The sequence below is a fragment of the Panthera onca genome, chromosome B4 (assembly GCF_046562875.1).
Source record: "Panthera onca isolate mPanOnc1 chromosome B4, mPanOnc1 haplotype 2, whole genome shotgun sequence".
NCBI classification, from domain to species: Eukaryota; Metazoa; Chordata; class Mammalia; order Carnivora; family Felidae; genus Panthera; species Panthera onca.
This window is the reverse complement of record NC_138345.1, coordinates 65,626,439-65,641,437: the sequence shown is the minus strand read 5'-3', so window position 1 is coordinate 65,641,437 and position 14,999 is coordinate 65,626,439. Positions and strand designations below refer to the sequence as shown.

Here is a 14,999-nt window from a genome sequence, read left to right as displayed (position 1 = left end):
CAATAAATACCTTTCTGCTTCACTTCACCTGCCTCAAGTTAAAATTTCAGGCAAGTTACAACCAAAGAGTCTTCAGGAATATAAATAACTTCATTAGGTTGAAATAACCCAATACATGAATGTAAAGTAATGCCTCCTTGGGAGTACTTACCTCATGAATTTCAAGCATCAGAGACAATAGTTTCTTTCCTATCCTGATCCTGGAAATATGTTGGAGACAACCTAGTTGTGGCATGTATGGGCCTGGTATTTATACAGGTCTAGATTTATATGTGTCTGTGGCTTCAGATTGAAGGAAAAGCATGAAATGAAGACAGTGATTTTACCCTAGAGATTTGGGTCTTAAAAGAAGAAAGGGGCCACTTCAATGGAATGATCCCTTGGTTCGTGAAAGAGAGATATAAAATAAAAGGGGAAAAAAAACATGAACTAACTATTTGTGACATTTCCCTTATATCCTATGGCCTCTCATAAGTGTTCGCTTATAGGTTTGTTCTTTATCTGGACTCTGGACTCACTGCCCTAGGACTATAAAAACACCGCAAGGACACTATAGAAATACATAATAGGGCTTCTCTTAACTGGGGTTGTGTAATGGGGTAACAGTTTTCTTCAGAGTTTTAAACACCTCCCAGAATCAACTGCAGTAGGGTCAGCAGAGGTAATCGATGGACCAAGTGTGGCGATGCAGCCACGGGCGGTTCTTTCTAAGTTTACAGTTTTTCCATTCTTCCAGGAAAAAGAAGATGAAAAAAAGGTTTTGTGTGTGTGTGTGTGTGTGTGTGTGTGTGTGTGTGATAATTGACTATTTGGCAACAATTTTGTTTTTGAGAGTGTGTGCCTTCAACTAGAAACCTCAAGTTTATCTTTATAGAAATTATAAAACCGGAGCAATTATTGGCATGCCACATGTAAGAAATTTCTGCATGGATTTGTACCAGCTCTCTTACATGTAACAGGAAGAAGACTTGGTGACACCTCAAATATAAAACGTTTCATCCTCAAGATCAGGCAATCTAACCTGGGAAATTATCCTCTGCTGTCTTTTCTGTGATCATGTTAAATGAATACCCATCATTCCTGCTTGAACAAATGACTGTTTAACCATTTTGACATTCTTGAATTCTGTTGATTGTTTTTGTTTGTTTTAACTAATAAACTTTATTTTTTTAGAGCACTTTTAGGTTAACAGCAAATTGAGTGGAAAATACAGAGAGTTCCCATATACCCCCATTCCCATATACCACAAGCTCCACTACTGTGGACATCCCATACCACCATGGTACATTTATTATAATTGATGAATTTACATCAGTATAGCATTACCCAAAGTCCACAGTTGACATTAGGGTTCACTCTTGGTGCTGTACAGTCTATGGGAATTGAAAAATGTATAATGACATGTATCCACTATTGTAGTATGATACCAAATAGTTTCACTCCCTTAAAAATCCTCTGTGCTTTGCCTATTCATCTCTCCCTCCCCTCTCACCCATGGCAGTCAGTAAACTTTTTACTGTCTCTTTCTCCAGAATGTTATATAGTTGAAATCACACCATATGTAGCCTTTTCAGATTGACTTCTTTCACTTAATAATATGCATTTAGATTTCCTCCATGTCTTTTTATGACTTAGTAGCTCCTTTCTCTCTAGCAGTAAATAATCGTCCTTTTTCTCTTTTTTTTTTCTTTTTAGCACTGAAAAATATTTCATTTTCTGGATGTGCCATGGTTTACTTATCCATTTATCTCCTGAAGGATATCTTGGTTTCTTCCAAATAGAACATAATGCTTTGACATACTTTGTAATAGTTCCTTTTCCCCTTCCCCTGACATTAGCACAAGAGGATTTTTCTCTGATTTTCACTGTGAGGACCTGGTATAGTTCCTGGAAGTAAAACTCACAAAAAGTGTGGAGCCTTGTCTGATTGGGTCCCCCTGGAGTTTTTAATCCCTAGGCTTGTCTACACAGAGCCCTCAGCAACTTGTCAATTACAGTTCAGGTTTTCCTACCTCAGCATTGATTCCAGTGAAGGTTTCAATTCATAGGTTTCTGCTTCAGTAAGCTGTGATTATCTATACCTGCCTAATTGTATACCTGCCAATTTTTGAGACAGCAATTTGCCCTATGACCTCACTTTTCTGATAGGTCTAAGAAGGGGTGTAAAGAAGGCCTGGAGGGGAGGCTAATCTAGTCAGCTAAAGTGATTTTATGCCCTTTAACTCAGCCAAGGCAATCACAGAACTGACTCAAGAGGACCTTAAATAGGACTAAATGTCAGCAAGTTTCCCTATTTCACATTCTTAACTAATTTTAATCACTTATCATCTTTTTGCTGAAATGATTCTCAGTACCATCATTGTATGAGGGCTGTTTGCAGCCTGTGTGAAGCACATACCTTCCACCCTGACTTTTAGAACTCAGAACAGTGGGATCAAGACAAAGCATCCTGATTTCACCAGCGGTGGTTGTGTCTGTAGCATTCCTTTGCTGGTATTCCTGTTTCTTCTCTTCATTTCTGAGACTGATACTGGGAATTTACACACTGAAGTATAAGCTTAAGATCAGTCTGTCCCCAAATGGTGTCTTTTTCGGTGGTCCTGGAGTCTAAATGTCTCTTAGAAGAATATGAGACTAGGCTTTCTAGCAATCAGTAAGTAAAATATCCAATATTGTCAAATTTACAAAAATATAAATCTAAGAATATTCCATACTGGCAGGAAGAATGAAACCTGAAATAATTTCAGACTCTTTAGATCCTAGTCTAAGTCCCAAAGGAAGATTTATTCTAAAGAATTATTGTGTCCTTTGGAATCCAAGAGGAAAAACAAATGTAACTGGACTTGAAGAAGGAACCAGAATAAGGAATTAAGATGTTATTCATCAGTGCTTATCTTTTCAGGTCTGCGTCATCTCTCTTCCTGTAGGTTGCTTTTCTCTGCTTTTCTATTTACCCTGCAGAGATTGCTTGGCAGTTACTGCAGTTGGAGGGTGATAATTAATCACACCCCTTTCCCCCTATGGGTTCTGAACCAATTTTAGAGATGTAGGAATCAGACAGATGAAGACAAAAGTATCAGCCTTATTCCTAGTACAACTGGATTGGAGAATGTGGGTTGGATTTAAGGCCAAATGGGCTTCCTGCGTCTTTCACTCCTGAATTAAATCCTCTTGGAAATACAAGTCTTACCCCTGCAGGGACAGAGTCTCTCCAGGAAATCTACACCATGGAGGGAAAAGGCAAGGCAAACAAAACCTCGGGAGAGGCGCCATTTGTGTGCAAGATTTTAATTCTACTAAAAAATCAAAATCAAAATCAAAAACAAAACACCCAGAAAACTAAGGAACAATGGTCACAGTGTCAATATCTAACCATTTAGATAAATCAATTATGAATAAGGTGAAGGGAGAGGGATTGAAAGTATTACTCTGGGAAAAAGCAACTGTTGAGAACAAAAGAACATTTCTTTTCAAAAAAATCATTTACAAATACCTGGTGAGGAAAAATTACAGTGATTAGCATGGGTCAGGTGTCTTCAATATATTCAATCAGTGACAACCAGGATAGAGGTTCTGTACAGGGCAAACTGGTCAGCCAGAAATTCTTCCCATTGGACTTGGGAGCAGGACCTCACACAAAAGCCAAAGTTACGAGCTTGGCAGGCACCTTAAAAATCACCTAATACAAGCTCCCAGTAGCTGTAAAGGAGTACGCTGGCAGTGGTTTTATATATTGTCTCAGTTGCTTTGTTATTTTCTCTCTATATTTCTATCTTTCCGCATATTATTATTTTTACCCTTGAGACCAATTTGTAGATACCACGCAATTTTATCCCTAAATGTCTTAGGGTGCTTTTCCTCAAAAAGTTTGACATTTCTAACATAACTAGTATATAGATATCATAATCCGGAAATTTAACAGCAACACTTCACTATTATCTATTCCAAAGTCCACGTTCACTTCTGATCAATTGTCTCAGTAATGTTCTTTCTGGCACTTTTTTTTTTTTCTCCAACGGAGAACTCCATTCAGGATCATATATTACATGTAGTTATCAAATCTTTCAGTCTGCTGTAATGTGGTACACTTCCTCAGACTTTCTTTGCCTCTGTGACCTCCATATTTTTGAAGGGTACAGGACATTGCAGCATGTCTCTCAACATTGTCTGATGTTTCGTTAGAATCAGATTATACTTTTTTTTTACCTTTTATTTTTAATGTATTTTTAAAATTTAAATCCAAGTTACTTAACATATAGTGTAATAATGATTTCAGGAATAGAACTGAGTGATTCATGACTTACATATAACACCAAGTGCTCACCACAACAAATGCCCTCCTTAATTCCTATCACCATTTAGCCCATTCCTCGTCCACCCCACCTCCTTCAGCAACCCTCAGTTTGTTCTCTGTATTTAAGAGTCTCTTATGTGGGGTATCTGGGTGGCTCAGTCAGTTAAGCATCCAACTTCGGCTCAGGTCATGATCTTGTAGTTCGTGAGTTCAAGCCCCATGTCAGGCTCTGTGCTTATAGCTCAGAGCCTGGAGCCTGCTTCAGATTCTGTGTCTCCCTCTCTCTCTGCCCCTTCCTGGCTCATACTCTGTCTCTCTCTCTCAAAAATAAATAAACATTAAAAATTTTAAAAAAGAGTTTCTTATGATTTGCCTCCCTGTTTTTATATTATTTTTCCTTCCCTTCTCCTATATTCATCTGTTATGTATCTTAAAATTCTATATATGAGTGAAATCATGTGATATTTGTCTATGACTTATTTCACTTGATATAATACACTCTAATTCCATCCCCATTGTTGTAAATGGCAAGATTTCATTCTTTTTTATCACCAATATTCCATTGTGTGTGTGTGTGTGTATATATATATATATATATATATATATATCACATCCTCTTCATTCATCAGTCGATGGACATTTGGACTCTTTCCATACTTTGGCTATTGTTGATAGTGCTGCTATTAGGGAGCATGTGCCCCTTCGAATCAGCACTCCTGTATCCTATGGATAAATACCTAGTAGTGTAATTGCTGGGTCATAGGGTAGTTCTATTTTTAATTTTTTGAGGAACCTCCACACTGTTTTCCAGAGTGGCTGCACCAGTTTACATTCCCACTAGCAGTGCAACAGTGTTCCTCTTTCTCCACATCCTCATCAAATCTGTTGTTTCCTGAGTTGTTAGGTGTGAGGTGATATCTCACATGTGTGAGATGGTATCTCATTGTGGTTTTGATTTGTATTTCCCTGATGATGAGTGATGAACATCTCTTCATGCGTCTGTTTGCCATCTGGATGTCTTCTTTGGAGAAGTGTCTATTCATGTCCTCTCCTATTTCTTCACTCAATTATTTGGTTTTTTGGGTGTTGAGTTTGTCAAGTTCTTTATAGAATTTGGATACTAACCCTTTATTTGATATGTCATTCGCAAATATCTTCTCCCATTTTAAAGGTTGCCTTTGCTGATTGTTTCCTTCACTCTACAGACTTTTTATCTTGATGAGGTCCCAATAGTTCATTTTTGCTTTTGCTTCCCTTGCCTCTGGAGATATGTCAAGTAAGAAGTTGCTGCGGCCAAGGTCAAAGAGGTTGTTGCCTGTTTTCTCCTCTAGGATTTCAATGGCTTCCTATCTTATGTTTAGGTCTGTAATCAAGTGTGAGTTTATTTTTGTGTATAGTGTAAGAAAGTGGTCCAGGTTCATTCTTCTGCATGTCACTGTCTAGTTTTCCCAACACCATTTGCTGAAGAGACTGTCTTTTTTTTCATTGGATTTTCTTTCCTGCTCTGTCAAAGATTCATTGACCATACATTTGTGGGTACATTTCTGGGTGCTGTATTCTGTTCCATTGATCTGTGTGTCTGTTTTTGTGCCAGTACCATACTATCTTGATGATTAAAGCTTTGTGATAAGCTTGAAGTCTGGAATTGTGATGCCTCCAGCTTTGGTTTTCTTTTACAGGATTGGTTTGGCTATTTGGGGTATTTTCTGGTTCCATACAAATTTTAGGATTGCTTGTTCTAGTTCTGTGAAGAATGCTAATGTTATTTTGATAGGGATTGCATTGAATATGTAGATTGTTTTCAGTAGTATCAACATTTTAACAATATTTGTTCTCCCAATGCATGAGCATGGAATCTTTTTCCATATTTTTGTGTTTTCCTCAATTTCTTACATAAGCTTTCTATAGTTTTCAGTGTATAGATTTTTCATCCAAGTAAAATTAAATTAAATTCCTAGGTATTTTATGGTTTTTGGTATAATTGTAAATGGGATTGATTCCTTGATTTCTCTTTCTGCTGCTTTATTTTTGGTGTAAAGAAATGCAACCAGTTTCTGTGCATTGACTTTATATCCTCCAACTTTGCTGAATTCATGTATCAGTTCTAGCAATTTTTTGGTGGAGTCTTTGGGTATTCCACATAGAGTATCATGTCATTTGCAAAGAGTGAATGTTTGAATTTTAGCTTGCCAATTTGGATGCCTTTAATTTCTTTGTGTTGTCTGACTGCTGAGGCTAGGATTTCCAATACTATGTTGAATAACAGTGGTATGAGTGGACATCCTGTCTTGTTCCTGACCTTAGGGGGAAAGCTCTCAGTTTTTCCCCATTGAGGATGATATTAGTGGTGGGTCTTTCATATATGGCTTTTATGATCTTGAGGTATGATCCTTCTATCCCCAGTTTCTTGAGGGTTTATAGCAAGAAAGGATGCTGTATTTTGTCAAATGCTTTCTCTGCATCTATTGAGAGAATCATGTGTTTCTTATTCTTTCTTTTATTAGTATGATGTACCACATTGATTGATTTGCAGATATTGAACCAGCCCTGAATCCGAGATATAAATCCCACTTGATCACACTGAATATCTCTTTCAATGTATTGTTGGATCTGGTTTGTTAGTGTCTTCTTGAGAACTTTTCCATCCGTGTTCTCCAGGGAAATTGATCTGTAGTTCTCATTTTTACAGGGGTCTTTGTCTGGTTTTAGAATCAAGGTAATGCTAGCCTCATAGAATGAGTTTGGAAGTTTTCTTTCCATTTCTATTTTTTTCAAACAGCATCAAAGAATAGGTGTTAACTCTTCTTTATATGTTGATAGAATTCCTCTGGAAAGCCACCCAGCCCTAGACTCTTTTTGTTGGGAGATTTTTGATTATTGATTCAATTTATTTATTGGTTATGGGTCTGTTCAAATTTTCTATTTCTTCCTGTTTCAGTTTTGGTAGTTTGTATGTTTATAGGAATTTGTCCATTTCTTCCAGATTGCCCAATTTGTTGGCATATATTTTCTCATAATAGTCTCTTATTGTTTGTATTACTGCAGTGTTGATTGTACTCTCTTTCATTCGTGATTTTATTTGGGTCTTTTCCTTTTTCTTTTCAATCAGTCTGGGTAGAGGTTTAACAATTTTGTTAATTCTTTCAAAGAACCAGCTCCTTGTTTCATTGATCTGTTCTACTGTGCTTTTTGTTTTGTTTTGTTCTGTTTTTGTTTTTTGGTTTTTTTTTTTTTTTTATTTCAGTATCACTGATTTCTGCTCTAATCTTTATTATTTCCCTTCTTCTGCTGGTTTTGGGCTTTATTTGCTATTCTTTTTCCAGTTCTTTTAGGTGTAAGGTTAAGCTGTTTATTTGAGACCTTTCTTCCTTCTTTAAGAAGGCCTGGATTGCTTCCATTTTAGCTTCTGGAGATTTTGGGCTGTTATGTTTTCATTTTCACTGGCTCCCATGTACTTTTTAATTTCCTCTTTAATTTTTTGGTTAACCCATTCATTCTTTAGTAGAATGTTTATCTCCAAATATTCATGGCCTTTCCAAATTTTTTCTTGTGTTTGGCTTCGAGTTTCATAGGATTGTGTTCTGAAAATATGCAAGGTATGATCTTGATCTTTTTGTACTTGCTGAGTGCTGATTTGTGACCCAGTATGTGATCTATTCTGGAGAATTTTCCATGTGCAGTTGAGAATAATGTGAATTCTGCTACTTCAGGATTAAGTGTTCTGAATATATCTATTATGTCCATTCAGTCCAGTGTGTCATTCAAATGCATTGTTTCCTTGTTGATTTGCTGCTTAGATCACCTGTCCACTGCTGTTAGTGGGGGGTTGAAGTCCCCTACTATTATGGTATTACTATTAATGATTTTCTTTATGTTTGTTATGAACTAATTTATATTTGGGTGTTCCATGTTGGTTGGGGGGCATAAATATTCATAATTGTTAGATCTTTTTGGTGGATGGACCCCTTAATTATGATATAATGCTCTTCATCCCTTGTTACAGTCTTTATTTTAAAATTTAATTTGTCTGATACAAGTATGCCTACCTCAGCTTTCTTTTGACAACCATTAGCATGATAGATGGTTCTCATCCCCTTACTTTCAATCTGCTGGTATCTTTAGGTCCTAAGTGAGTCTGCTGTAAGCAGCATATAGATGGGTCTTGTTTTTTTATCCATTCTGAAACCATATGTCTTTTCATTGAAGCGTTTAGTCCACTGACATTTAGAGTTAGTACTGAAAGATATGAATTTAGTGCCCTTGGTATTTCTGGTGATGTTCTCTGGTCCTTTCTAGCCTTTGTTGCTTTTGGTCTTCTTATGCTTTGTCTTTTCTCCACTCAAAGAGTCCCCCTTGAAATTTCTTGCAGGCCTGGTTTAGTGGTTACGAATTCCTTTGGTTTTTGTTTGTCTGGGAAACTCTTTATCTCTCCCTCTATTTTGAATGACAGCCTTGCTAGATAAAGAATTCTTAACTGCATATTTTTCTGATTCGGCACGTTGAATATATCCTGTCACTCCTTTCTGGCCTTCCAAGTTTCTGTGGTATATCTGCTGTGATCCTGATCTGTCTTCCCTTATAGGTTAAGGACATTTTCCCTTGCTGTTTTCATAAACCCTTCTTTGTCTGTGTATTTTGTAAGTTTGCCTATGATATGCCTTGGTGATGGTCAGTTTTTGTTGAATTTAATGGGAGCTCTCTGTGTTTCTTGGATTTTAATGTCTCTGCTCTTCCCCAGATTAGGAATGTTTTCTGCTATAATCTGCTTTCATAAACCTTCCGCCCCTTCTTCTCTCTTTTCATCTTCTGGGACTCCTATGTTTCAGATGTTATTCCTTTTTAACAAGTCACTGAGTTCTCTAAGTCTTATACCATGATCCTTTGCCCTTGTTTCCCTCTTTCTTTCTGCTCTATTATTCTCCATAATTCTATCTTCTATATCACTGGCTCACTGCTCTGCTTGTCCATCCTTGCCATCATGGCATCCATTCAAGATTGCATCTCGGTTATAGCATTTTTAATTTCATCCTGACTAGATTTTACTTCTTTTATCTCCGTAGAAAGGGATTTCATGCTTTTTTCCAATCCCAAATAGTATTCTTATTATCACAGTTCTATATTCTAGTTCAGACATCTTGCTTATATCTGTATTGATTAAGCCCCTGGTTGTCATTTCTTCCTGTTCTGTCTTTTGGGGTGAATTCCTTCATTTTGTCATTTTGGAGGAAGAAAAAAATTAAAATTAAAAACAAAACGAAAGATCAAATAAAAGAAGCTAGATCCTAGTGTGTTTTTGTCTGTTTGTTGAAAGAAGCTTGATAGTATTGAGAAAAAGGAGAAATAAAAGGAAAAAAAAGTAAGAAAACATTTAAAAATTAAAAATATACACGATAAAATAGACTAAAATAAAATGAAATGAATAAACAATTAAAAAAATAAAAAATAAGGTTAAAAAAAGAAAATAAAATTTTCTTTCTGTATCCAATAAAGGTGAAAAGAAGAAAAATGAAACCTGAATGAAGTTACATCCAGTTTCTCCTAGAAGTGAAACTATGAGCCTTATATAGTCAGTACACTAAGCAGGTGGAGCGACTTGTACTGGTCTTCTAGGGGATGCGCTTGGAGAGCACAGTTGGGCAGGGCTTGGTGTAACAGCTTTGTTCTCCACTAGGTGGCACTGATTATCTCAGCTTACTGAGGTAGATCAGTGTGGTGCGAATGCACATGCGCAGGAAAGGTAGAATTGCCTCCATCCAGCTCCCTAGTCTCTGGCACAGGAACTTTGTGGTGATCAAGCACCCCTCCTTTGTCTCAGGCCTTCATTTACTCTCCATCTCTACCATGTCCATATCCAAGCTGTCCGCCAGCCAGGCAGCACCTCCCCCCACCCCAGAGTTTTATCTCAGATGGGGTTATATTTCAAAACTCCACACTTCAAAGACCCCTGCAGCTTGGAACCACAACGACTCCCTTCAGGAGACTCTCACTGAGCAATGGTCAGGTGCCAGCTTGCTCCAGAAAATGTTCACGGGATCGCACAGCAGCAGAGGTTCAGAGATTATGGCAAATCACCACACACAGCCAGCACCAGGTTTCACCACACTCTGGTGTTTTGTCCCAATGCTAGTAAACATGGCTGCTCTCTGGGGTCCACTGGGAACTTTGTCTGTGGGGAGGCTGTATGGCCTCTACCAAATGCACTCCAAGCAGGGGAACTGCTTCTCCCTGTGTGGCACATGGATTCCTCAGAGCCTGTTGCCTGCTCCTGGGGATTTGCCCTACTTCCCACCAGAGCACTGCCAGGCACTGAGCTTTGAAAAATCAGACTCTGCACTCCATCGTTGACAGGATCCTGGTGGTATTAAAATCCTCTCCTTTTCTTCCTGTCAGTGGTTTTAGGGAACAGATTTCTTGTTTGGTCACCTGTGAGTGTTTTCCCTCTTTCTCTCTCTTTCTCTCCAATTACTTTTGGGGGAGTACTTTTCTTGCAAGATCCCAATGTGTTGTACTCTTCCCCTTTCTCTTTCTCTGTCCTCTCTCTGAAAAAATAGCTCCCTACCCTCTGCTGCTTTTCTCTCCCCCACCGTTCACCTCTCCGCACCATTTACTTGCCAAGTTCTGTGACTCAGGTTATTCAGATTGTTGTGTTAATCCTCAGATAGATTTCCTAGGTGTTCAAAATGGTTTTGTGCCGATCTAGCTGCATTTCAGGGACGAAACAAGCTCCATGCTGCTCTGCCATCTTAACTCCTCCCCCACCCCCCAATTATACATTTGTTTTTGGCCAAGTCACTGAAGTAAGGCTGAAGGTTCTGCTTAATGCAGCAAATAAGATTTATGATGTCAGTGTCTTCCAATTTTGATCATATTAGCTTTGATTTCTTGGTGAAAATGGTTATGGCCAGGCTTCTCTATTATAAATTTCCTATTTTCTTCTTTTTATTAATAAATGATATGTGTGGAGATTCTTTGAGATTATTCAAATTTCCTATTTGTAATCAAATTTTCACTCACTAGTTTTATCACCCATTAATGTTTTTCCAACTTTATTGGGCATCAGGTATTTCTTAATATTCATTCCACTGTACAGAAGATATTTCTCTTCTTCCTATTTATTTATATATATATATATACACATACATACACACACATATATATGTATATGAATATATATAAGAATTAGCCCATATATATATATGGGCTAACTAATTCTTGTTCTATGAATTGAGTTATATTTTTACAGTTATTATTTATCTTCATGCTCAAATTCCTCAGGATCTGGCCAGTAGGAAACCCTTCTGTATCCCTTTATTATAGTCTCATCATTTTTTGTGTGTGTACACTTCTTTACCTTCTGTTACAACAGAATGTTCCAGGCTCAATTTATATTTCCCCTGCTTCAGTCCTTCAAGTAGGTTCAGTTCCTTTTAATAGGGAATGGTATTTAGAAGCTAAATGGTATTTAGGTATGCTCATTGCAACTGGCATGCCATTGCTTCTAGATTGAACTAAGAAAAAGATAAACATAGAAGTTGTTTTTTTGTTGTCTGATTGCTGTGGCTAGGACTTCCAGTACTATGGTAAATAACAGTGGTGAGAGTGGACATCCCTGTCTTTTTCCTGATCGTAGAGGAAAAGCTCTCAATTTTTCCCCATTGACAATGATATTAGCTGTGGGTTTTTCATTAATGGCCATTATTATGTTGAGGTATGTTCCCTTTAAACCTACTTTGTTAGAAGTTGTAATAACACACACACACACTCACACACACCATTTGCAACGACATAGATGGAGCTAGAGAGTATTATACTGAGATAAGTCAGTCAGAGAAAGACAAATAGCATATGAATTCACTCATATGTAGATTTAAGAAACAAAACAAACAAGCATAGGGGAAAAAAGGGGGGGAACTAAAAAACAGACTCTTAATTATAGAGAACAAAGTGATGGTTACTAGAAGGGAGGTGGGTGGGGTGATGGGCAAAATAGGTGATGGGGATGAAGGAGGGCACTTGTTGTGATGAGCACCAGGTAATATATGGAACTGTTGAATCACTATATTGTACACCTGGAACTAATATTACACTGTATATCAGGGCACCTGGGTGGCTCAGTTGGTTAAGTGTCTGACTCTTGATCCCGGCTCAGGTCATGATCTCATGGGCTCATGAGTTCTATCCCCACATTGGGCTATACACTGTCAGTGTGGAGCACTTGGGATTCTCATGTAATATTTAAAAAAATATTACACTGTATGTTAACTAAATGGAATTTAAATAAAAACAAAAAAGTTATTTTTCTATATATTTCTATAAATTATATATTTTTATATTTGATATATTAAAAATCATGACTATATACTGGTACAATTCCAAACCCAAACCATAGAGTTTATTATTTTAGAATTTGTCTTTCTATATTTGTGTAGAATAACACTATGAACAATAAAACTTAAACTAGAGTTCACATTTTTTACCAGTTCTTTCTTGTATGTGTAGTACTATTTATATATAGTAAAATGCACAGATTTTGTGTCCAATTTGATCAGTTTTGACAAATGAGCATACTTATGTAACCCACATCCTATCCAGATATAGAATATTTTCTTTGCCTTAAAAAGTTTCTTCATTGCCATTTCTGATTTTTTTCACCATGGATTAATTCGGCCTATTCTGGAACTTCATGTAGATAAAATTGCAGTTTATGCTCTTTGGATTTGACTTTTTGCTCAATGTGTCCATGAAATTTTATCTTGTGTTTGTGTGTATCAGGGTTGTAGTTCATTCTTTTTTATGGCTACTAATATTCCATTGCATGAATATACCATATTTTAAAAATGTTCCCAAGATTTGGGTAGTTTTCTGTAAAGGTGGTATAAATCATATGTTTTCATTTTGGGAGGATGCACACTTAGGAGTAGAACTGCTGAATCATATATGCTTACCTTTATTAGAAATTGCCAAAATATTTCCCAAAATTATTCTACCATTTTACACTTCTACTGGCAGTGCATGAGTGTTGCTTTATAATCTCATTTTAATTTTAGCTCCTCTAGTGTGTGTTATGGTATTTCATTGTGGGGGAATTTTTTACTTCCTGCTGATTGATGATATTGAGTATTTTTATGTACTTACTAAATTACATTCGTATATGTTGTTTGTGAATCAGGTATTCAATTCTTCAGTTTAGAAAAAAAGGAAAAAAAAACTTCTTCCAGTATATATGCATTCTATTAGCAATAATCGCGCCTCGGATAAACCTCATTGGCTACAATACTGCCACTGTGCAAAGCTCAGTACATATGCATTCTAAATATACATCCTTTGTCAGATTTATGTAGGGTAAATATTTTCTCCCAATTCGTGCCTTGCCTATTTACATTCTTAGTGGTGTCCTTTGATAGGCAGATGTTTATAATTTTGACAGTCTAATTTATCTATTGTTTTTGTTTTATGGTTACTGCTTTTTGTGTCCTGTCCAAAAAACTTTGCTTATCTCCACATCTTGAGGATAATGTCCTACATTTTATTCTAGAAGCATTATATATTTAGCTTCTTTGTATAGACATCTAAGTCATCCAGAATTAATGTTTGAACGTACAGTGAGGTAAGGATTGGGGGTCTTTTTATTCTATATTGAGAAGGTGTGCCAATACCATTTGTTGAAAAACTTTAATTTTCTCCAGTGAATCACTTTGGGGTCTTTGTCAAAATCAATTGTTTATATATAGGTGGGTCTATTTCTGGGCTTTTTATTCTGTTCCTTTGATCTATTATCCTATGCCGATATTGTACTGTCTAGAGTAATGAAGCTTCATAGTAATTCTTAAAGTCAGGTAGTATAAAGTCTCTAATTATATTCTTTTAAAAAATTATTTTGGTAAAAAATGATTAAAAAAATAAATTTTTACGTGGAATTTAAGAAACAAAACAGATGTACATATGGGAAGGGCAGGGGAAAAAGAGAAGAGAGGGAAACAAACCACAAGAGACTCATAATAGAGAACAAACTATGGGTTGATGGGGGGAGATGGTTGGAAGATGGGCTAAATGGGTGATGGGTACTAAGGAGGGCACTTGTGATGAGCACTGGGTCCTGTATGTAAGTGATGAATCACTAAATTCTACTCCTGAAACGAATATTGCACTGTATGTTAACTAACTAAAATTTATATTAAAAAATATATTTTGGCTATTCTAAGTTCACTAACTTTCAATTAAAAAGTTTTATAAATAGCTTGTCCATTTCTATATTTTAAAATGTCCCTTGGTTTATGTTTGCAGTTGCAATGAATTTATAAATCAATTTGGGGGAACTGATATCTTAAAAATATTTATTCATCTGATAAATCATACAACTCCTTTTGTTATTTTGTTTTGTTTTGTTGAGTAAAGTTGACACACAATGTTAGATTAGTTTCAGGTGTACAATATAGTGATTCTACAAGTTTCTGCTTTATGCTATACTCACAAGTGTAGCTACCATCTGTCACCATACAGCACTATTACAAAATAAATAAATAAACAAACAAATAAAAGGCAGAAACATACCCATAAATACAGAGAATCAACTGATGGTTGCTAAATGGGTGGGAGTGGGGGGATGGGCATAATGGGTGAAGGGGAGAGGGAGATACAGCCTTCTAGTTCTGGAATGTATTAAACCATGGGAATAAAGACACAGCATAGGGAATATAATGGCCAT

At 36.6% G+C, this 14,999-nt stretch overlaps 1 pseudogene; it reads right to left on the bottom strand.

Annotated features, from left to right (window-relative positions):
* Nucleotides 1-13,456: 13,456 nt before the first annotated feature.
* Nucleotides 13,457-13,588, bottom strand: LOC132660411 (U4 spliceosomal RNA; annotated as a pseudogene).
* Nucleotides 13,589-14,999: the final 1,411 nt, after the last annotated feature.